The 22596-nt window shown below is 46.3% G+C and overlaps 1 long non-coding RNA gene across 1 annotated transcript in view; it reads right to left on the bottom strand.

Annotated features, from left to right (window-relative positions):
• Positions 1-9993: 9993 nt before the first annotated feature.
• LOC141420846 (uncharacterized) overlaps positions 9994-22596 on the bottom strand; it is a 38830-nt gene continuing 26227 nt past the window's right edge. The window contains exon 4 of the long non-coding RNA XR_012445513.1: positions 9994-14048. This is a non-coding gene — a long non-coding RNA (uncharacterized lncRNA). The remainder of the gene's footprint in view (positions 14049-22596) is intronic.

Here is a 22596-nt window from a genome sequence, read left to right as displayed (position 1 = left end):
TGTCATACCTCACACTATCTTTTTTTCCTATCTTTTGCCACTCCCCCCGAGGAAAGTAATACTGTAGTACCTGATGTGACTGTGGGGATATGAGGATAAGCAAAGGAAGATCCTGCCCTTTAGGAGCTCCAGGCCTAGTGGAAGGTCCTTAGGCAGGTGTGTTGATGTGGGGGGAAGGAAAACCTTGCAGCTGGAGGGGCTGAGTGGTCAGGAAGGAAGATTAGGGAAGTGCTGCATTGTGACTTCTGCAAGCCCTGGGCAATTTTGCCTCTGCATTTCCCCCTGCATATGTAAAAAATGACCCATACCACTACTCAGGAGGCAAAGATCAGGATCGCTGTTCAAAGCCAGCCTGGGCAAAAAAAAAAGGGAGACCCCATCTCAGCCAATAAACCTGGATGTGGTGCTGTGTGCCAGTTATCCCACCTACATGGGAAGCGTAAATAAGATCATGGTTCAGGCCTGCCTGGACAAAAAATGTGATACCCTATCTGAAAAATATTCAAAGCAAAAAGCCTGGGAACGTGGCACAAGTGGTAGAGCACCTGCTGAGCCAGGGCAAGGTCCAGAGTTGCACTGTCCTCATCGCCACGTTCAAAAACAAAGCACTTAGAGAGATATTTTATGACTGCATTGGTAAATGCGGAAAAACATTTTCTTTACTCAAAGTTCATTTTTTTCCCTTCTGGTTTTAAAAGACATGGAAACATTTTCATAAATGAGTCTCTTAGATGCTGTGTTTACTTTTGTTGAATGGGTGTATCAGCCCTGTATGGGAACTGAAGGTAGTGTGAGACCTCGATGCCTGGGAATGGAGAGACAGGAAGGAAGCAACCCAAAATGAGACTCAGCTCTTCTTTTTTCTTTCATTTGAGACTTTTATTAGCATATAATAGTTGTACAGGGGTTATATTGTATTATTTACATATGTGCTTACAATATATCTTAGTTAGATTTGCCCCCTCCACCATTCTCCCTTCTCCTCATACCCCTCTCAGTTATTCTTAGTACTGACCCTAAATCTAAGGCAGATCTCACAGGTCCAGCAGCTGCTGATTAGGGCCAGCTTGAGAGGCTGGACGTGGGGACTCAGAAAGCTCATGAGGCACGCCCTATCACTCCCTCCATGGAGAAGGAAGCAGTTTCTTACTGGCCAAAATGTCCACAAGGCAATGGCTTCCCCAGACAGCTGATGGCAAAGGAGACCAGACAGGATCAGGTGGAGCCACCTCACATTGGGGCCCTTGCTGTCTTGTAACCCCCTTAGCCCTCTGTTACCATTGCCATTTTCAGGAGTACAGTTTTGGGAGAGATGGCAAGTGGGCCTCTGACAGGTGAGGGGCCTGCTGGGAAGAGCCCAGAATCCTTTGAACTATATTTCCTCCACTAAGGGAACAGATTCACTGTGTGGGGTTATGGATAAGTACGTGTATAGATGAGAGAGAGAGATGGAACAGGGACTGTGATCCAGTGTCATTCTGATTAATTCATTCCACTAAACACTGATTGCCTACAAAGCCAGGAGGGGGTGGGAAATTTGTCAAAAAAACCCAGTTGAGATATTTTTCTTCAGAACATGGCCCCAACACATCTGAGCCCATCCGCTGCTAAGCCCAGGAGGTTTGTGTCGGTGTGGAACTGCCACAAATTACCCTTCCTCGTTGCTATGGTGATGCTTAGGCCCTGGGGCTGGATTCGGTGCCTAACCCCCACTTCTCTCCCCACTCCCTGAGTCTCGACAGCCCCCACTCCTGAGTTTTCCATCTCTTGCCTGATCTGGTTAGAATAGCCCCTCTCCTTTGTACACATCTCCAACCTGACATTGGGAACGTCCAAAACAAATCACAACATTCCAAAGCAAGAGAGAAACCACCATCTCCACCCACTCTGTTGGCGCCTTGGTCCACCTGGAAAGGGTTTTTTGAAAATTTCCAGTGTTCCGCTGCAGTGTCCATGTACTAAAAGGGAAGCCGTGTTTACTGAGTACTTTGTATCAGCCTCTGAGCTATACTTTTTCTTGTGTTAAAAAATCTCATGGTGAAGTTGTTTTCCTGGGTTAAAATTCACTGCAAACTTCTTGAGGGCAAGGCCTAGGTCATCCTTGTATAGCCATATATCCCAGAGTGGGTGCTCAAGGAAAGTTTATTGATTGAATAAATGGATGAAAGGATACAAGAAATTTCTCCATCATAGAAGAAGGTAATGGTTGAATGCCAGCAAAAGTTAGACTTGAGAAAAAAAAATGAGTTGGCAAGGCAGTGTGTGGGTGAGAGTTTCAGAGAAGGTTGTTGCTTTATTTCAGGGAGTCCCACTTGCTCTGTTACCTGAGTACCTTTTGGGGCTAGTGAGATGGGCAGGACAGAGCCTTGTGTTTAATTTAAAGTCCTAGTAGTCCTGAGAGAGGTCAAACTATTGATTGTTGCTTATACACACATGTACATGACTGGAAAGGCTTTGTTTCCTAGTAATGAGCTGGAGAATGGTGGGGTATATTGGAATTAAAGACCCTCTAGTGCCAAAAACAGACACACGAGAGGCAGAGAAAATCTTGACAAGGCAATTTCTTTTGATCTAAAGGGTGCAAGCACGTATTCACTCCAGCTGAGCAGACATGTGAGCACAAAATGGTTAAGAGTGGTTTTTCCTATATCCCTGACACAGTTGTACCTGCCTCTCACCTGGGATTTGTCCAGGTCAAAGGCTCACAGTCTTTCTCAATTGGCAAAAAGGCTTGCGGGATGGGTTAGGGCACACAATTTGGTGGGTAATTTTTGAGGGTAATGGAGTTGTACAAGAATCAGAAGAAGAAACAGAAACCCTTTAAACAATGCAAGTCACCTAAGATGGTGACCTGAGGAATTTTAAGTAATCTAACAGGGTGACATATACTTTGGTAGAAAAGATCGTTTTTCTTACAGGTAAGAGAAATAAATCACTGGAGATTCAAGGGCAAAAGAAATTAGGACCAGATCAGTGGATGGGGCTGCTGGAGTCAAGCTTAGCTCTATCCCCATTTGGCCAAGGGAGGACCCCAGTGAAAACAGCATGTGATATTGCCACCCCATTCCAGCCAATCTTGGTGACATTGGTTAGACCCCACTAGACAGGCAGGAAGGAGACAAGGCCAGTCTGAATTACTGGAAGTATAGCCCTGCTTAAAGATGCACTTTTGCTGTCCTGAAGCAATTATGAATTACCCCAAATGGACCCATACTTACTGCCTGTCAGAGGTCTGTAGGGATTTAAACCTGCACATCGATTCTATTCTCAGGGATCTGAGTACTTGAAAACCATTGTCCTCTTTCTTGTTTGGCCACTGATTGTCTTTTTTTCCATTGATATCTTCCGAGCGTGGCTACCCGTGCCCATGTTCTTTGTCCCAAGGTGCACTCATCCACATGTACCATATCCTTGCATCTTGGTGAAACAGACTGGCGGCTCCCTCCACGTACACATTCTGAGCAGAGCAGTGGCTGGCCTCAGTGATTGCTTCAGACTGCCATTGACCCAGCCAGATAATAGAATCTCAGCCAAATAAACCCCCATTTTTACTGGGGACCTAGGAAACAGATTTACATTTCCAGTGGTCCTAGATATGAAAGACTGGCCTTTCTGCTGTCGTTTTAATGTTAATTTATAAATATTATTTATTTATTTATTTGGCTGCACTGGGGTTTGAACTCAAGGTCTCACACTTGCCAGACAGGTGCTCCAGTGCTACACTGCTACCCCTCTTTTGCTTTAGTTATTTTTCAGATACGGTCTCACATTTTTGCCTGGGCTGGCCTGAGATGTCAATCCTACCCATGGCCTTCTGCATAGCTGGTATGACAGGTACATAACACCACATCTGGTTTGTTGCTTGAGATGGGGTCTTGTTGAAGGCAGATGGTGTTTTCAGAAGACCTTGGTCCTTGCGTATGAGAGAACCCAGGCAGAACATGTGGGTGTGAATGGGATTTATTTAAAGCTAGGAAGATCTGGGTTGCTCATGGAGATAACGTTTGTTTGTAGAGATCGATAGCCTTGTTGTCTTATGATTTGGGTCCTAAAGGCTTTTATTCTGGAAGAGATAAATCTGGTTTAGAAGGTCTGAAAATCAGTAATGATAGAGCATCAGAAGGGGCCCTGCCAGGAATGGCAGGAAGGATAAAGTAATTTTGAAACGTGACAGAGACTCTTAACGTTACTTTGCCTATAGGTGTTTATATCTGTAGTTATTTTTAACTCTTAGATGGCCCTCTATTTTGGACTGTCATTATAGTGGGCAGTTAAGGGCTGACTACATTAGGGGACAGGGGGGCAGGTGTCAGTCCAATTAGAGTGTAAACATCAATGAGTTAGTTTTGTATAGAAACAAAACTCATAGTGTCCCTAAGCAGAAATTAGATATTGTTGAAAGTTCTATCGCCTTTGCTTAAACAGAAGGCCTTAGCCAAAGACATGAGTGCCTTTTGCCAGAAGCCTAGAAGGTTTAAATATTAGAGCACATGCATAAGAGCCTCCCCCCGCCTTTTAAAAAATCTCTCAGCTTTGGTTACTTTTAGAGGTCTGGCACAATTGACTCCATCTGGATCTGGAGCGGTCCCCTCATTTGTGCAGTCCTTTTGAACTCTTTCAGGTGGCTGAATGCCAGTTGTTTCTCTGAGAAGTTGGGGGACACTGACCACTCAAGGGTCATGACCTTTTAACTTTTTCTGAGCAGTTGTCTCTGAAGATTTTGCCAATTTGACAGTTTTGTCCCATGGAATGGGAGTGCATCTCCTGGAAAATCCAGAAAGTCAGATTTTGTCCCACAGAGGAGGATGTTGGCAATAATGGTGCCGATAGGTTTCGGTTCTTACTGCACCCTTAAGCTTCTGTTTTCCAGGGTCACGGTCCTGCCTCAAGTCTAGCTTGAATTCTCCTTCTGCCCTAACCTCCAATCAACATGAACCATAAGATCCTAACCAATCAGATCATACCGAATCTCACTGAGGGGTATTTAAGCCCCTTCCCCCCACCCCACCCGCCCCAGCTCTCTCCCTCTCCCACCCGGCAATAAAGAATCTTTTGGCCAGATCACTCCTCTCCACGTGGTCACTTTTGGGGCCTACTTTTCCAACATTTGGTGCCATGACTTGGATTGGGTCTCCCCACTAATCCTGGGGGTCCCTGAGTCTGACTCACCCCATGACCACCCTGAGGACTGGCCAGGACTCATCCTCTCGATCACCCTCACTCGCATCCAACACTGGACATTCTTTGGTGAGTCCACATACCCTTATTGGCTCCCTTTGTGGTCTCTCCCTTCAGTGTCTCTGGGGTTTAAACACCCCCCGCCTTTTCGGATATCTCTGGGACTCAGACGGTAGAGGGTGTTCCCTTCCCTCTGTTCGGCTTGGGTCTATTTTTGTTGTTGGTCTTGGAGACCGCCCATCTGCAAAGCCCGGCGCCGGGTGACCCACAGCCTCCGGGCCTTCCAACTGGCTCCCACTATGGGGGCCACCTCCTCTTTGCCGTCTGACTCCCCCACTAAAATGCCTCCTCAATAATTTAGACACCTTGGGTCTGATCAATTTTTTTGATCAATCAAAAAAATTGATCCGCTTTTGCACCCAAATCTGGCCCACTTATCCTTTAGACAATCAAAGTCACTGGCCCCTTTTCGGGTCTTTAGATCCCAATCTCCTACAGGACCTATATAACTACTGTGAGCGATCGGGATGATGGGGAGAGATTCCATATATTCAAGCCTTTTCATATCTCCGTCTAAATCTGGCTCTCTGCACCACTTGCAAACCTAAACATGTACTTCTTGCTCTGAAGCCCTCAACCTCAACCTCTGCCCTCTCTTCAGATTTCAACCCAGCCGATGAGCCCCCTCCATACCACCGACAGGCTCCTCTTCCATGACCTGCTCCTCCATCTTTGGCAACTCCTCCACTTCCTCCTTCATCCCCTTCATTGCCGCCTCCCCCTGCCCCCACTACACCCTCCACCCCTTCTCCCCTCTCCCCCTCCTTCAGCCCCCCTGCTACTAGATCATGCACACTCGCTGCCCAGCCCCTCCCCCCTTCCCTCCTGGCACCCCTTCGAGAGGTAGCCAGATCAGAGGGAATTGTCAGGGTCCATGTCCCCTTCTACATGCTTGATCTCTCCCAAATTGAAGCCCACCTGGGCTCCTATACAACTAACCCCTCAGCCTATGTCAAACAATTTCAGTATCTACTCCAGTCTTACAGCCTAACCTACCATGATATCTATATCATTCTCTCTAACACCCTCCTGCCCGAGGAATGTAGAAGGGTTTGGGAACAGGCTCGCATGTATGCAGATGAGGTCCATCAGACAAACCCCAATCATCCCATAGGTACCCTTGCGGTGCCTGACCATGATCCCAACTGGGATTATAACACCCAGGCTGGACTTACTCTCCGGAACCAATTTGCCACCTGCCTCCTGGCAGGGCTAAAACGGGCATCACAAAAAGCCATTAATTTTGAAAAACTCCAGGAAATCATTCAGGACAGAACAGAAAACCCCTCTACCTTCTTAGACAGGTTAACCAGGGCTCTCCAACAATACACCAACATTAACCCTGAATCCACGGATGGTAGACAACTCCTTATGACTTATTTTTTCTCCCAAAGTTACCCCGACATTAGGGCAAAATTAAAAAAACCAACACACCCCTCTAAGGCCTGGCCCATTCCCTACTCACCAACCCAGGGGACACATCCCAGGGGCAGATCGGCAGATAGACTTTACTAAGATGCCTAAGGTAAAGAAACACAAATACCTTTTGGTTTTGGTGGACGCTTTCTCGGGGTGGGTAGAGGCCTTCCCAACCTCTAATAAGAGGGCTTCAACTGTGGCATCTATTATTGTAACCCACATCTTTCCGAAGTTTGGGATGCCTACTTCCTTCCAATCAGAGGATGGCCCAGAGTTCATGTCCCAGGTGACCCAAACAATTATCAAGGCCCTTAATATCCCATGGCAGTTCCATATCCCTTACCATCCCCCCCATCAGGGAAGGTAGAACGCTCCAACCGTACACTAAAGGAGATTCTCACCAAACTTACCTTAGAACTACACCTAGACTGGGTTCAACTCCTTCCAATAGCCCTCTTCTGCCTACGGGTGCTCCCACGGAAACCCACGCAAATATCCCCTTTTGAGTTAATGTTTGGTTGCCCAGCTTTGCCTCCGGGGATCACCTCTGCCACGGGCCCCCTCCTGGGACACCTTGCCTTTCCCCTGCTCTCCTTCCTTTGAACCCAACTGTGGAGACACCATGATACCTTATCTCCAGACCCTTCACACACTCATCTCTCTTTCCCTTTGAACCCGGGGGACTGGGTCTATTTCTCTCCCCCTTTCCACAAAAAGAAACCCCTCACCCCAAAATGGAAAGGGGCCCTTAAAATCATCCTCTGCACTCCTACCACAGCCCAATTAGAAGAGACTCCAGGAAAACTAACATCTTGGATTCATATTTCCAGGCTAAAGCCAGCCCGGCCCCCCAGAGACAACCAGCAGAGCGATCCCAGTGACCCTTCGCCTTCACCCCCCACTTTCATTTGCACCCCTTCCCCTGGAAACCCCTTGAAACTTCACATCTCTCGGGTTCATGTTCCCTCCCCGGCCCCCAAGGATGTGCCTTGACTCTCTCTTTTTATTCGCTGTTCTCACCCTCCTCTCCATGAGTGGGCAGGCTAACGCCGGAGGGTACTTTTGGAGGTTTAAGATACGGGAGACCTACACTGTCTCAGAAACCTCTATCACCAGTCTGGTCGGGCACCAGAGACTGCCCTCCTAAGGGGTGCCAGACCCCTATCTCAGTCCCCTTCAAACCCAGGAGTGATACCGACTTTGGATGCCACTGCCCTTTTCTCTCCCAGACTAAGGACTACTGCAAAAGGGGGGCCCCATGGACCCAGGACTATGGGGGATGTCCCTATTGGTCTTGTTGGTCCTACTGGATATTAGGATCAAAGGGCCCAGACAATGAATTTCACCTTTATAGGGGACAAAACGGGTCCATCGTGGCACACATCCCCAACCCCTGGGACAACAGATGAGTCTGGGGTGAAATGACAGCCCTCTATGCTGGGTGCACTGCCTCCAAACCCTCAGCTCACATTATGATATCCAGGGAACTAACCTTCTGGTTCCACTCAAAGGGAGGTGAATACTGAGGTTCTCCAGTCTGAACAAAGCCTACAAAAGGCTCTTCAACAATCCTCCGCCCCTACCTGGCTCCAACCGTTCCAGGCTTCACTGCAACTCATGAACCTCACCACCTCCATTAATGTCACTGACTGCTTTCTTTGTACCTCCCTTCAGCGTCCTTTGTTGGCTGCAGTCCCCATCAATGCTTCGTCTTCTAGCAAGGCTTCGTCTTCCTTACGGAACTCCTCATGCACTCCTCCCTTGTCATCGGTACCTCTATGGGCACCTGACTCCACACAAGTTCCCCTTCCTACACACACCTGTTATACCCCACCCTCGACATCCTGGTCCAACCTTTCTCTCTCCTGTCATATCAACCTCATGGTTACAGAACAACTGGCGTCCCCCTTGGGGCTATATTTCTAGTGCCACAACACCCTACACTCCTGCACAACTCAAACTACTCCTGGGCCCTACATATTGGTAATTATAGTTCCCCAACTTACTCTTTATGGAGAAGCTGAATTCTCCCTCCTATTTGGCGCTCGACCAAAGCGCGCCGCCTTCTTGCCCATCATGGTGGGTATGTTTGGCAACCTCCGTTGCCGCCGCAGGCTTCACAGGGAGGGGCTCTTGGCCATAGTGTTATTTCAGCAAAGGATTTTGAGGAGTGCTTACAGATCACCCTTGAATCCACCTCAGCCTCACTGGCCTCCCTTCAGTGTCAGCTCACCTCTCTAGCTCAGGTGTCCCTCCAAAATCATAGGGCCCTGGACCTCTTAATGGCTGAAAAAGGGGGTACTTGTTTCTTCCTCCGGGAAGAATGTTGCTATTACGTCAATGAGTCTGGGATTGTGAAACAGAATGTCAAAAAGTTAACGGACTTGGCCGAGGACCTCCTAAAGAGACCCACTAAAGACACCCTAACTGACCTGCTGAGCTCTCCGCTCATCACCTGGCTCCTGCCTTTCTTAGGCCCTTTGCTCATGCTCATTGCTCTCTGCACACTCCTACCCTGTTTACTCCAGTTTCTCAGATCTCAGGTGAACAGAATCTCTAACCAAACTTTCAACCAGCTTCTCCTTCAGGGATATCACCCCCTCATAGCCCAGCCAGAGGACAACCGCGATGGACCCTACCAGGACACTGGACTATGAGCCTCATCAATCCCTCACAGGGTGCCTACTGCAGTTCCTTGATTCCTTATGCGAAGATGGATGGCTAATACCTGCCATACGAGGGCTACAAGGGAACTTCATCAACTTCAGGGCAGAGGAAATCTTCATTTTTGGAGCCTGGGTGTACGCCATCATGAGGCTCACCACCCCAACACTGTTTGCCAACTAACCCTCCCTTCCCCTATGCCGCCCCTTGCCAGCTTGAAGAAGCCAGAGCGAACACAACGCCCCCCTTCCTTAACAAACAAAAAAGGGAGGAATGTTGGCAATAATGGCGCTGATAGGTTTCGGTTCTTACTGCACCCTTAAGCTTCTGTTTTCCAGGGTCACGGTCCTGCCTCAAGTCTAGCTTGAATTCTCCTGCCCCAACCTCCTATCAGCATGAACCATAAGATCCTAACCAATCAGATCATGCCGAGTCTCACTGAGGGGTATTTAAGCCCCTGTGCACGCCTCTCTCTCTCTCCCTCTCTGCTCTCTCCCTCTCCCACCCGGCAATAAAGAATCTCTTGGCCAGATCACTCCTCTCCACGTGGTCACTTTTGGGGTCTACTTTTCCAACAGAGGGAAAGTAACACATCAAACAGATCAAAAGTCGGTGCCAATGTGACCTTTTTGGCCAAAGTAAGCAACAAAGAGATTTATTTAAAAAACGGCTCTTAGGCTGATTGTCCCATGGGGGACACACTGACATTCAGCATTTAAATTGCTGTGAAGTGTTAGCAGGTAGCAGTTATAAAGTTTTTACAAGGAAAATACAAAATGACCCCAATACTTAGGAATGTCTGTCCTGGTTGATAGATAAGCAGTTGTCAGAGTCATTTTTCATGGGCTTGCCTGTAAATGTTCTTGAAGGATCAGAACTATAATAACAAAACTTAAAGTAACAATGTTAATTACAATTTAAAACCTTGAATTTTGGCTTACATGTATACATTTTTAACTCTGTAAGTGATTTATAACGTTTAGATACACACACAAGGCACTAGCAGTATTAGAACCATTTAAAAGAATCTTTACTTAATTTAAACTTAGTTTCTTTGTGTTATTAGAAAAATACCTTAGGGTTTTGGCAAGTTGTAAAAAATAATAAATAATTTTAAATGGACTATATAGAGAGCTAGTTATCTTATTTTTGGTTAGTAGGATCAAAGCATCTCCCAGTACTTAAGGATACAGCCAAGTGGATATGTTGACTTCCCCTATGCTGGTTGGTAAAGAGAGAGAGGGAAGGGAAGGGAAAAAAATCCATTCATCCCTCCATCCCTACACAAGAGCTCCTGAATGGAATTCCCTGCGCTGGCTGGTGGACAGTGAAAGAGAGGAAAAGGAAAGGAGGAAAGTTGCCCTTTCAGAGAGAGAAAAATGATAATTTTTTAGATCTGCAAACTGTCATTTTTGAACCTTTTGCAAACCTCAACACAGGTCCCTCTGATCTGTTTCCATCAGATGTTTCTGGAGCAAGCAAGTGGCAGGGTACTCTGTCTTTCCAGTCATCTGTTCTCCTAAGGGCCTGTCTCTTCTACCCACGCATGAGGGTTTTTAGATGGCATGTTGATCCTGAATGTTGACCCAACTGTTAAAACATCAGAATTATCATGCACTGGGCAGAGAGGCTGACATGAAAACAACATGTAAAATGAAAGGATAACAATATGTAGGAAGACAATCTGTTGATGGTTACAAGGAAAACATCTTAACATGAACTTTTTGTACAACTAGTACAAAATTAACTGTCAAATCTAAATTACACCAAGGTAAGCTTGGCTAATACAAATCCATCACTCATGGTCAGTTTTTAGGCCACAGGGTTGCAGTCAGCTTGTAAACTGAGAAAAATGGGAGAACATGTATATTTCTTTAAGTAATAAACCAATTAAGATTAATGTCTCAAATAATTAGATACAGAAACAGAGATAAGGGGGTAAGCATAAAATTAGGAGACCCAATGACTGAGGGCGGTCACTTGGATGTTATTAAGAAATTACATTCTTGGCTGCTGATGTTAGCTAACAGAATGACTTGGGACACTCAGCACGGTTGCTGTTGACCTGCATGCAGCCCCTGGAGCCCAAAAATAACAGGCTCAGTTATTGGAAGTTAGTTATGCACATAATTTGGTATTTTAGGATTAATTACTTTTTTGTAGACTCTTAAAAACTTAAGGTTTTATCATTACATCTGGAGGGTGAGTTTTGTTTGGTTTTGGTAAAATTTTGTATTAGCCCATAACACCAAAAGATCTTGATAGTTATTTTGATAAAACAGAAGCCCATTAAAAAAAATACATTAGTACCTTAAGTCTTGACCTTAGAAAACTGTCTAGGCAAACTTTAGACTATAGCCAATCCAACCACACATATAATAAACTTATGTTTTAAGACCTTAATTTGTATCTTGAAACAACTTTTGTAAAGTTTAAATAACACTGTTTTTAATAAAACTTTTAGTAATCTTATACCTTAAAAGACTTAGGAAGAAAATTGAATTAAACCATCTTTTTAATAATAGCAATCTATAAGAACACATGGGTCAATAAACCTAATTATAAAAGTTAAATGTAAGTTACACTCATGATAGAATGAAACAGAGATTATTGTTTATAATTTTTTTTTTTTTTAGTTTAAGGCAGAGACTATTAGGCCTGGTTGGAATTAGAGCTTTTGATAAATTTTGAGACAGTTACACACATTAAATTTATAAAAGCAGCTTGAGAACCATCCTAAAGACATCTAAACATACACACACACACACACACACACACACACACACACACACACACACAGATGTTTTGATCTAGGCATGCCAAAGAATATAAGCATGCATAATGAGCATGTAAAAATTAAGTGGCCACAATTGGTAGGAGACAAAGACACAGAAAATACACACAATGACACACAAAACAATCACATTAATTTAGAATTTACTCTTACTAAAAAAAACATTTTTTGTCATTATCTTTAGTAGATTAGTCAGCTAGATTCCCAAGTGTTCACAACAGATCTCCCACGCACTCTACTCTTCATCCAGTCCTTAACAGACCAATGCAGTAAAAACATTTATAGAAATTATATTAATCTAGAGAATTTTAACCACAAGTTAGTTGTAATTTTTTTAGAGAATCGTAAGATGCCATCAGCCATTCCTAGCGAGTGGCAGGATGGCATTGAACACATGGTGGTTTCATCATGGGGGAAGCATTTCTTGTGACCACATGGTCTCTCCAGAGGTTCTCTCAAATGGAACACAAAGACATGTTACACACAACATACAGGTCAAAATAGCAATCTGTCATAGGAATAAAAGACATCTCCCCTGAGAGACAGGTGTCCATGAGTTAGGTGCTGATGAAAAGACCAAATTGAAGCAAGCTAAGGTGGGATGTAAAAGGTTTTGTGGCCTCCTTGGATGTGACATCACTTGGTAGTTTTGGAGAAATTACTCATAGGTTGTAGAAATTTTCTCTTTGAATATAATGTCCTGTCTTTTAGTTTTAAAGACTTATCTAAATTTAGGATTACTAGGGTTAGGGCAAATGACAGTAAACCTCTAAGCTTTGAGGGGTTTTGTTATTGTCCAGTTTACTCCAGGTGTTTATAATTAGATCCTGGACTTCCTCAGAAAGGGGCTTTGTTATTACCTAGAAAGCCAAGAATCCAAACCCTGTACCTAGCCATTTATAGATTTACAGTTTGAAAGACCTTAAACAAGTTCAGAATCTGACATACAAAATTGAACTATAGCGATAAAACTTTTATTAATTTTAAAACAAAAATAATTGTTAAGAATAAAACCTCTAATTAAATTGCCTACTTAAAATACACAAAAGGACCCATTTTTTTAACCTCTTTGCTGTAAGTAAGCCTAATTTTATCAGCAGAGATCAGTTAAAGTTAGAATGTTTTTAAATGTTTATTATACATTGCATTCTAGAATAATAATTATGATGGACAGCATTAATTATACCATTAAGTTCTCCTTATCTCAAGTATATATTTAAAACTTGTATTTTATCTATTTATTTTCTCTTTTCTTTTTTTATTGTTTATTCATTTATTCATATATGCATACATTGTTTGGGCCATCTCTCTCCCCTGACTCCCCCAAGTTCCCCCCCACGCCCTCTCGCTTCCAGGCAGAACCTGTTCTGCCCTCTTCTCCAATTTTGTTGAAGAGTAGACATAAGCAATAATAAGAAAGACCTAGAATTTTTGCTAGTTAAGGATAGCTATACAGAGAGATTCCTAGCATTGCTTTCATGCACAAGTGTGTTACAACCAGAATTGGTTCATCTCTACCAGACCTCTTCACTACCTCCTGGTCACCTTCCCATAGTGGCCCCTGTCAGTTTAAGATTACTTTATTAACTCCTCTACAGTGGGCACATCAAACACTTTCAAGTTTTAGGTTTCCTTCCTGTTCTCTATTCCTCCTGTATGTGTTCTCCCTTTAGTGTGTGACCCACGTCCAGTAATATTACTGCATTTGTGTTAGGTCTAAAGTCTGCATATGAGGCAGAACACATGAGTTTTGGCCTTCTGAGCTTGGTTACAATGATGTTCTCCAGTTCCATCCATTTGCTTGTGAATGATAAAATTTCAGTCTTTGTGGCTGAATAAAAATCCATTGTGTATAAATATCACATTTTCTTAATCCATTCATTGGTTGTGGGGCAACTTGGCTGTTTCCATAGCTTGGCTGTTGTGAATAGTGCTGCAATAAACATGGGTGTGAAAAAAAGAAAAGACAAATAAACATGGATGTGCAGGTGCCTTTGGAGTAACCTAGTCCCATTCCTTTGGATATATCCCCAAGAGTGGGATTGCTGGATCATATGGCAGATCTATGTTTAGATTTTTAAGAAGACTCCAAATTGTTTTCCAAAGTTGTTGTACTAGCTTGCATTCCCACCAGCAGTGTATAAAGGTTCCTTATCCCCTGCATCCTTGCCAACATTTGTTGTTGGTTGTTAAAACTTGTATTTTGGTGTAAAAAAAAATCTTATTAATAGAATAAATTCTCCCTTTTACTTTTGCCATTACAGTAAATGAATTTTAAATAAGTTACAATGTTTCTTATTACAGATAATACTTTATGGGTGACCAATGTCAAATCCTTAACTAAATGGCACCGTTTTAATTTTAGAAAACATACTTAAGAGAATTTAAATGCATTTAACTTTTAAAGACAGTAACAATTAACACCACAGCTACACAGATGTAACCTAAATGTTAATTTAGATTTTACCTTTGAATAGAATTTAGAATCCTTGGTTAAGAAGATAGGCAGACAAGTCTTGTTAGCCCTGGGACAAGGGAGTGTGTCCTCAGGGTGTTTTCTCAACCCCTGTAGGCGATGGGGGCAGGGAGAGCCTGGGCAAGAACTGGAATGAAGTGGCCAGGGGAAGGAGAGGCCTGACCACCAAGGGAACGGTTTAGAGGTGGAAGAGTGGGAAAGCTATGGACCCATGGTGGCCCCAGGAAATAGTGGCCCTGGCCTGGGGCCCAGGGTGGAATCCCTCAGGGGTGCCACCTTTAGTTCTAAAAAAGGCAGCTGCGGAACTTGGCCATTAGGCACTGGCTCCTGGGGTGTGCAGTTGTGCACACCATTGCTAAGGCTGCATGTGCTCCCTGCAGGGTGCTGTGCTCTGCCTCCATTGTGCCCCGCACCCACCAAGCCCTGCCACTGCTGGTGCCAGGCATTGCCACGTGCCATGTGCTCCAGCAGCCATTGTCCGTGTGGCGGGCTCTGGTCAGAGACAGGACTGAGCGCTGGCCAGCTGAGGAGTGATGTGTTCAAGCCCCTCTCCTGTGGCCAGAGCTAGCCTGGGCGGTAGCACCTCCATTAGCCCTCCCTCTAAAGCCACCGGTTGGGGGAGAGAGAGAGAGAAAGGGAAAGAAAACAACAGAAGGGGAGCAAGAAACACCACCATGTGGTGGTTAGAGTATGATCTCCCATAGTGCAACTATGATCCCCAAAGGAAAGGAGGATGGGGGAGAGGGTTAAGGGTTAGGGAGGAAGAGGGAAAGTGTGTTTCAGTTTAAGATGGCCTGCTCTGTCCATTCTTCCTGAGCGCCAAGCTGTGGGGGGAGCATGTATTGGGCAGACAGACACTGCCACCTGCCTCTGCAATATGACCTGCAGGGAGGCCTGCCTGTTGGGCAGACAAGGGCAACAATGCTGGGTCCTGACCTGGCATTTCTCAGCTACTTTCCGTGAGGACAGAGCTCAGCCCATTCCTTTGGCACTGCTGAAGGAAAAATAGTGAAAAGAATGAGTGACCCTCTAAAGTGTAGGTCTGGGACCTCACCATGAGTCTCCTGGCTGGCTTGCCAAACGTTGAAGGCAAACATTTTCAGAAGACCTTGGTCTTTGCATTTTGGCATGGAAGAATCCAAGCAGAAAGTGTGTGTGTAAATGGGGTTTATTAAAAGTTAGGAAAGGAAATACAGGGAGTATGGTGAGTGCAGATGGAGTCCACAGGCAGAAAGAGCATGCTTTTCTTTTTCAGGTGATTTTAAAACCTATATTAGCCCATGGAGAGGGCAGACCCAGGAGATTCCCACCCAATAATGAGTGAGTGTGGGGGGGCATGGGCGGTTCCTAGTCAGGTGAGGTGGTCTGGGCCATCCCTGGGCAACCTATATGAGCCCCAAACTTTTCCTACTTCTAGCCTGCCTCAGCCTCACTAACATTTTGCCTCCTGCTTTTTTTTTTTTGAGACAGGGTCACTGTATAACCTAGGCTAGCTTCACACCCCTGAATTTCCTGCCTCAGCCTCCCCAGTACTGGGATAACTGGCCTTGCTGCCATGTAAAGTCTCAGACTGACCCCAATATAGTGGAAAGTGGGACCACTAAGTCCTGTAATGCTGCTTGAGTCCTGAATCCAGTGGAGCTTAAAGCCAGGATTTTCACTTGGTGGCTGATACATTCCTTTTTATTTAACGGAGCTCAAGTTGGGTCTCGTTGGGAATGGAGGTGTGTGGGGCTTATCTCGTTCCCTTTGCTTTCCTGGATCATCATCGTTTTTGCTGTAAATCCATTCTTAACTACAGAAAGGTGTGACTTGTAGGCTAGTGATCTTGGTTAATGAAGCTTGACTGTCCTGTCCCCTTGACTTTCTCCACAACATGGTCAGACTTGTGCAGAATGACAGATGGATGCCTGCATCCGGAAGGCTGAGGCAGGAGGATGGTGAATTTGAGGCAGCCTGGGCATGGAGTTTTAGGCCAGCCTGGGGTACATTCACAAAACCAGAAAGAGAGAGAGAACACATACAAAAAAGCCACCATGTTCTGGGGCCTTTGAAGCCTCAGTGTCAAGGTGACCAGTCTAGGAAATGCCATGGCATTCTGAGGTCTGGGAGCAGTGGGCAGGGCTGGGGTTACAAGCCACACTGAAAGAGTCTGGCTCTTGGGAAGACCAGAGGATGGAGCTGCAGCAGTTGGAGAAGGGATGAGGGAAAAGGACACTAACATTGACCAAGCACCTCCTGCATTATGTGCATATTCAAAGAATTATGAACCCTCACAATATCCTTGCAAGGCAGATACTGTTCTCTTTATTTTGTAGAAGAATCAGGTTTGGAGAGGTAACTCTCCCAAGGGGAAAAGGCCAGAAAGAGGCAGACCAGAGGTGATTCTAGAGCTGGAATAATGAGGGATGCAGGTGGATACAGGCTGCAGCTAGAGGGGCTGTCTGCACAAAAATGACTTAGACTTGTGGTTTAGGAGGCTGAGTGCAGCACCAGGCCAGGTGAGTAAAAAGCGCTCTCCCTTTTCAGGCTGAGGCTGTTCTGCTTGGTTTTATAAATAGGGGACACTTGGGATGCCACATGGATCCCATGGGAAGTCTGTTAACCAAAGCCCTGTGCTTAGCTCTGCTCACCTGTCCAGCAGACCCAGGAAGTGAACTCAAAGGGGCACATGGCACCGAGTGAGGGGAGGCAGGAGGTGGCCCTTTCTTTCCACTCCTGCTCCATGCTCACAGCCTGAGCCGTCAGCCTGCTTAGAATATGATTTCCTTGAGACATTGCATCGAGGGCTGCCAGCAGCCAAATCCTCTGATTGTCTGAGATGTTCCTGACATCAGAGAATAAACAGTCTCCCTGTCTGGCAGCTGTGCTGAGCAGCATTCCTGTCTTGGCCCGGCTGGCTGGTGGGGCTGCAGCCCTGTGTCTACCTCCAGCAGAGGTCTGGGGGACCTGGAAAGGGAGGGGGTTGAGGGAGGTCACCTGTATGTCTCTAGGTTGAACAACACATTCTTTTCTCCGAGTCCCTATTTGCCCTTAGTATCAGGCACCTCAAGCCTGAGCCTGGCACAAGTCCTGTGTTTGTAATAACTCTTTAGTTAAGAGGAGACCCTTGCTGGTCCACTGTCTCCGCGGTTGTAGTCCTTTTACCTCTGCCCTGGAGTTGACTGGAGAGTTTGAGCTGCTGTGCCACTCTAGCTAGATCTGCAGTCATCATATCCAAATGGCTTCTTTTACAGAAGTGGACGCTGAGAGTTGGGGAGAAGTGGGACTAGAACCCTGGCCTTTCATTTCTGTGGTCTTGAAATGCTGTGAACTCTGTGACTACAATGACGTTAGGGGCTGTGAGCAAGAGGAGCTGCCGGTGTTTTTGGAGAGGAGCAGTGTGTTTTCATCCTAGGCCTGTTTTGGAGATCAGACTCATGGCTGAGCCATTTCCTGAGGAAGAAGGCCCTGGAAAAGTGCTGTTCACCAGATGCTCCTAAATCATCCTGTCAGGAGCAGAGCTCAGGCAGCAGGATCCCAGTGGGGCTCTTATACCGTCCAGAGTACAGTGCCCAGCCTGGGGTTGGCCAGGCCACAGGAGGCAGCCAGAGACTGTAGGCGGAGTCCAGAGGAAGGTGGAGCCCTCACTCCCCATCCCCCCATTTCTCTAACCTGCTTCTCTGCTCTAGGATTCCAGGATGAGCCTGGGACTGCGGGGGAGGAGAACACAGCCTAACTCAGCCAGTCTGCAAGAGGAATTCCTCTAGGAGCCCTGTCCTCCTCCACAGACAGGAGGGGTGGGAGGCAGATGATGGGGAGCCTGGAGTAGCCCAGAGGTCTCTATGGATAGGTTTCTCACTCCCTGTCTGTCTGGGAGACAAAGGCTTTAGCTGAGTGTGTCAGAGGGGGTTGTGTGACTCTGTAGATGACTGCATTTCTGGTTGGAGATGGGGTTCCTCGGTAGAAAGTGTGCTCATGTGTACTTAGGCCTATGTGGAAGTGTCCATAGCTCTGCATAAGCATGTGATTGTGAATATCTTTGAGGGAAAGCATGGGCTTCTATGTCTTTGCAAAGATGAGTGGATCTGTGCCTGCGACATGTGCCCATGAAAGCAGGTATGTGAGGTCATTTTGGTGTAAATGTGAGCTTATTTTTCTAGATGTAAGATTAGGCATGCGTGTCTCTGGGAACGTGTGCATGTCAGTGTAATATGTCAGCCTCTGAAAGCATGTACCTGTGCCTGTTTATAATCAAGAAGAAGCATTCATTCTCACATTCATTGACTTAATCAGAAAGCAATTTGCTCACTGGTAGCAGGGGTGGTTCACACCTGTAATCCCAGCTACTCAGGAGGCAGAGATCAGGAGGATCAAAGTTTGAAGCCAGCTCCAGGCAAATAGTTCAAGAGACCCTATCTTGAAAAAATCCATCACCAAAAAGGGCTAGCAGAGTGGCAGCTCAAAGGGTAAGAGTGCCTGCCTAGCAAGCGTGAGGCCCTGAGTTCAAATGCCAGTGCTGCCAAAAAAGAAAGAAAGAAGATAATAAAACAATTTGCTCATTTACTTAACAGACATCTTTGAAGAGCTTGCTCTTTGACTAGCCTCACACTGGCTACTAAGGATTTAGAGAGATGTCTGTGGTGGGAGTAGAGCTCGAATGTGACCATCTAAAGAGAAGGGTCTTTCTTGTCTGCCTCCTCATGGAAAGGAAGTGTGGCAAGTGAACAGCTAAGAGCTATACAATACATTGGGACCAAGTGCCTCTGTGTGTATGGTGCCCACGTATACTCTGTGTGTCTGCTTGAGATGTCTGTTGTGTTCCTCTGTTTGTCTCATCTCCTAGAGGGCAAAGCCCACTCTTGCCAGGGTTGACTTAGAACTATATGGAACAGGGTGGGGTGGCAGAAGGGGCACTGAGCTACAAGTTCAATATGCTGGTCCTATGCCTGGCTTGGATTTAGTCTGTAATCTGGCCTTAGTTTCTATGTCTGTAGAATGAAGGAACTGGATTGCCTCATCATTAACTAAATAGGTCTTGTTTGGTTTACAGATGGAATATGACTGATTCCTAAGTTTAGTACCTTTTAAAATTTATTTACTTATTTATTTATTTTTGAGACAGGGTCTCATTATGTAGCCCTGGCTGGCTTCAAACTCATGATCTTTCTGCCTCAGTCTCCCAAGTTCTAGAATTACAGGCATGTACTGCCGTATCCAGCTCTGTGTTAAGTACCTTTTAGAAGTTAAATTGGGAGATACCTCATTGTAGACTCTTTGGATTCAGACAGATCTGAATTTCAATCTGAGCTCTGCTGTAAGGGCTCTGTGTCTTTTAGAGTTACAGACTGCCTCTGGATTGCCATGAAGAGTAACTAAAATAACGTGTAAAGGGTTGGGGATCATGGTAGACACACAGTACATGCTCAATAAATATTGGTTTCTGTCCTCTAGAGTCTTCAGCTTTCATATCCTATCAGTTCTGGGGACAGTAGACATGGTGACTAACCATATTCACATTTTTATGTGGTTTATCACAGTTGGGAGGTGGTGGGGATAGCTAGGGGAGAAAATCTGGCTCTTTCTTCAAAGCCTTCTAGGATGCCATTGATGGTATGTGAGCTGCTTCCTCCACTCCACATTCTGATGTGGACCCTTGACATCTTTCCAGCCTTATGTGCACACAGATACTGTGAAACACAGGTTCAACGCCTTCCTCCAACTTGACTCTGCCCCCAGCCCCTCCTAGTGCTTCAGAATGCTGAGCTCAGCAGGATCAGGCTCAGGGCACAGTTGGGTGAGGTCAGGCATCAGCTCCCAGACATGTCTGCGCCTGCCTGTCCAGCCCCAGGAATGGGCAGATCAGCCAGCTGTCCTCCATGATTGATACTCCCTGGGTGGGGTGGGGGGTGGATAATCTCTCTGCTCCTGGCACAGGCAGCCTTAGGATCCACGAGCATGGGGGACACAGGAGACCTTCATGACTCCTGTCCTCTCAAGGCCTCGAGAATGGCTGAGTTCCAGCAGAAATAACACCCAAGAAGGTGGGGAAGGGCAACCAGGGTTGGTGGGGTGACCATCCTGGGAATCCCCTGGAACCTGTTAAAACTGGCAGCTCTTGTGTTCTCTTGAAATATCCCTGACCTGGAGGGAATGAGGGAGGGGTCTAGGGTGCAGCCAGGGTTGTTGAGTTGGGAAATGCTCTGAAAGTGAGCTCAGGGTGGCCAAGGCCCCAGAGCAGGCAGTGGGGTCTACCCTTGAGGTCAAAATGGCCATTTCCCTCCTCTCCCACCCCTCTGCAAGACACAGGGGACTGAGACTTAGTGTTTTTCAGCTCCAGAGATTACCAGGGAGGTGGGAGTAACTTAAGTTGCAAAAGACCCTCTGGGGGTCTTTGTGACATCTCCCTAACCATTTCTGGGCTGCTCTTTTTGAGATCAGAACTGGGAATTTTCCTACTGAAAAAAAATTGAAAGTAAGGGAGCAATTGATGGGTTGTGGCCAAAGTTAATGTGTTTAAGGAAATTTCTGCTCCATGCTGGCCCAGACAGGGAAAGTCTGGACAAGTTGCTGTTGACAGCCAGGGCCTCTGTAAGTAAACAGGCAGCCGTCAACAGCCATCCTGAGCTCATTTCCCGCAGCAATGCAAGAGGGGGATGATGTCACTGTGAGTGGGGCCTCCTGGTCATGGAGTTTGTCAGTGAGCAGGATGGAGGCTCGGTGGTTGCTGGCAGCTGGGTGCTGCGCTTGGGTATTGCAAACAGCTGCTCTGTGGGACTGCAACCACATCCATGGCCCCACAGTGGAGTTCCTAGGGAAACCTGGGATTAACTGTTCCAGTCCCCAGCCTCAATATAAGGCCTCTGCCTCCACCAGAGAGCTGGCCTCCTTAGTTTCAGAAGGGCGCCAAGGATGGTCCTGCCATGTGGAAATCAGACAGCGGCAACACGCACCACAGACTGTCTCCTGGGGCCAGGCCGCCAGGTCCAGTGGGGGAGTTTCCATGAGCACAGAGCCCAAGCCAGCGTGGTTAGGAGGGAGTGGGAGGAAACCACAAAGCCTTCTCTGTGCCTCCTCTGAAGGCTCTTCCTGAGTACTATAGCTACAGGTGAGGCTTTTACAGGGTCTGAAAGCCCTGTGGCAGTTACTGCAGAGCAGCTGCCAGGGTTGGAGAAAGGTTCCCACCCTCCCTGCACCAACCCAACTTCACCTCCTAGCTGGGGAACAGCGAGACTCCAAGTAGAGAGGTGGCTCAGAAGCTTCTGGAAGAAAGGCCTAGGTCTTTTGCTTCTTTGTGTACCCCAGGACTTCACAGTGGGTTCCTCAATCACACAGACCCACCCCACAGAGCAACCAGCGCACTCAATTGCTGCCTGATCTGGCCCAGGATGATCCAAAACCTCAGGCCAACTGACTGACGGGCTTGCAGAGGACTGACTGGTGGGCGGCCTGACTGACCAATGAACCAACATGTTAACTGAGCCTACTTATTCAACAAATAGTCATTGATCACTTTGCCCTGTTTATGCCAAGCCTGTGCTCTATGCAGAGGATACAATCATGAACAAGATACACAAGATTCCTGCTTTGGGGGAGCTGACAAAAAGTAATCTTGTAACAGGTGCTGGTGACTCACGCCTGTAATCCTAGTTACTCAAGAGGCAGAGATCAGGAGGATCTCAGTTTGAAGCCAGCCTTGGACAAATAATTCATGAGACCCTATCTTGAAAAAAAACCCATCACAGAAAAGGGCTGGTGGAGTGACTCAAGGTGTAAACCCTGAGTTCAAGTCCTAGTACCGCCAAGAAAAAAAAAAGTAATCTTATGATCTATGGATTTCATATTATGAAGGCAATAGACAGGGTTCCATGGGAGACGGTACCTGGCTGACCCTACCCTGGATGAAATGGTCAGGGAGACTTCCTGCACGCAATCAAGCCTGGGATTGAGAATGACTAGAAGAACTTCCAGAGAGAGGAAAGGCAGAGCTGAGGGCTTGAGTAGGGAAGAGCTTGGTCTAATATTG

This window comes from Castor canadensis, chromosome 2 (genome assembly GCF_047511655.1).
Source record: "Castor canadensis chromosome 2, mCasCan1.hap1v2, whole genome shotgun sequence".
Taxonomy (NCBI): Eukaryota; Metazoa; Chordata; class Mammalia; order Rodentia; family Castoridae; genus Castor; species Castor canadensis.
This window is presented reverse-complemented; position numbering and strand designations above follow the sequence as displayed.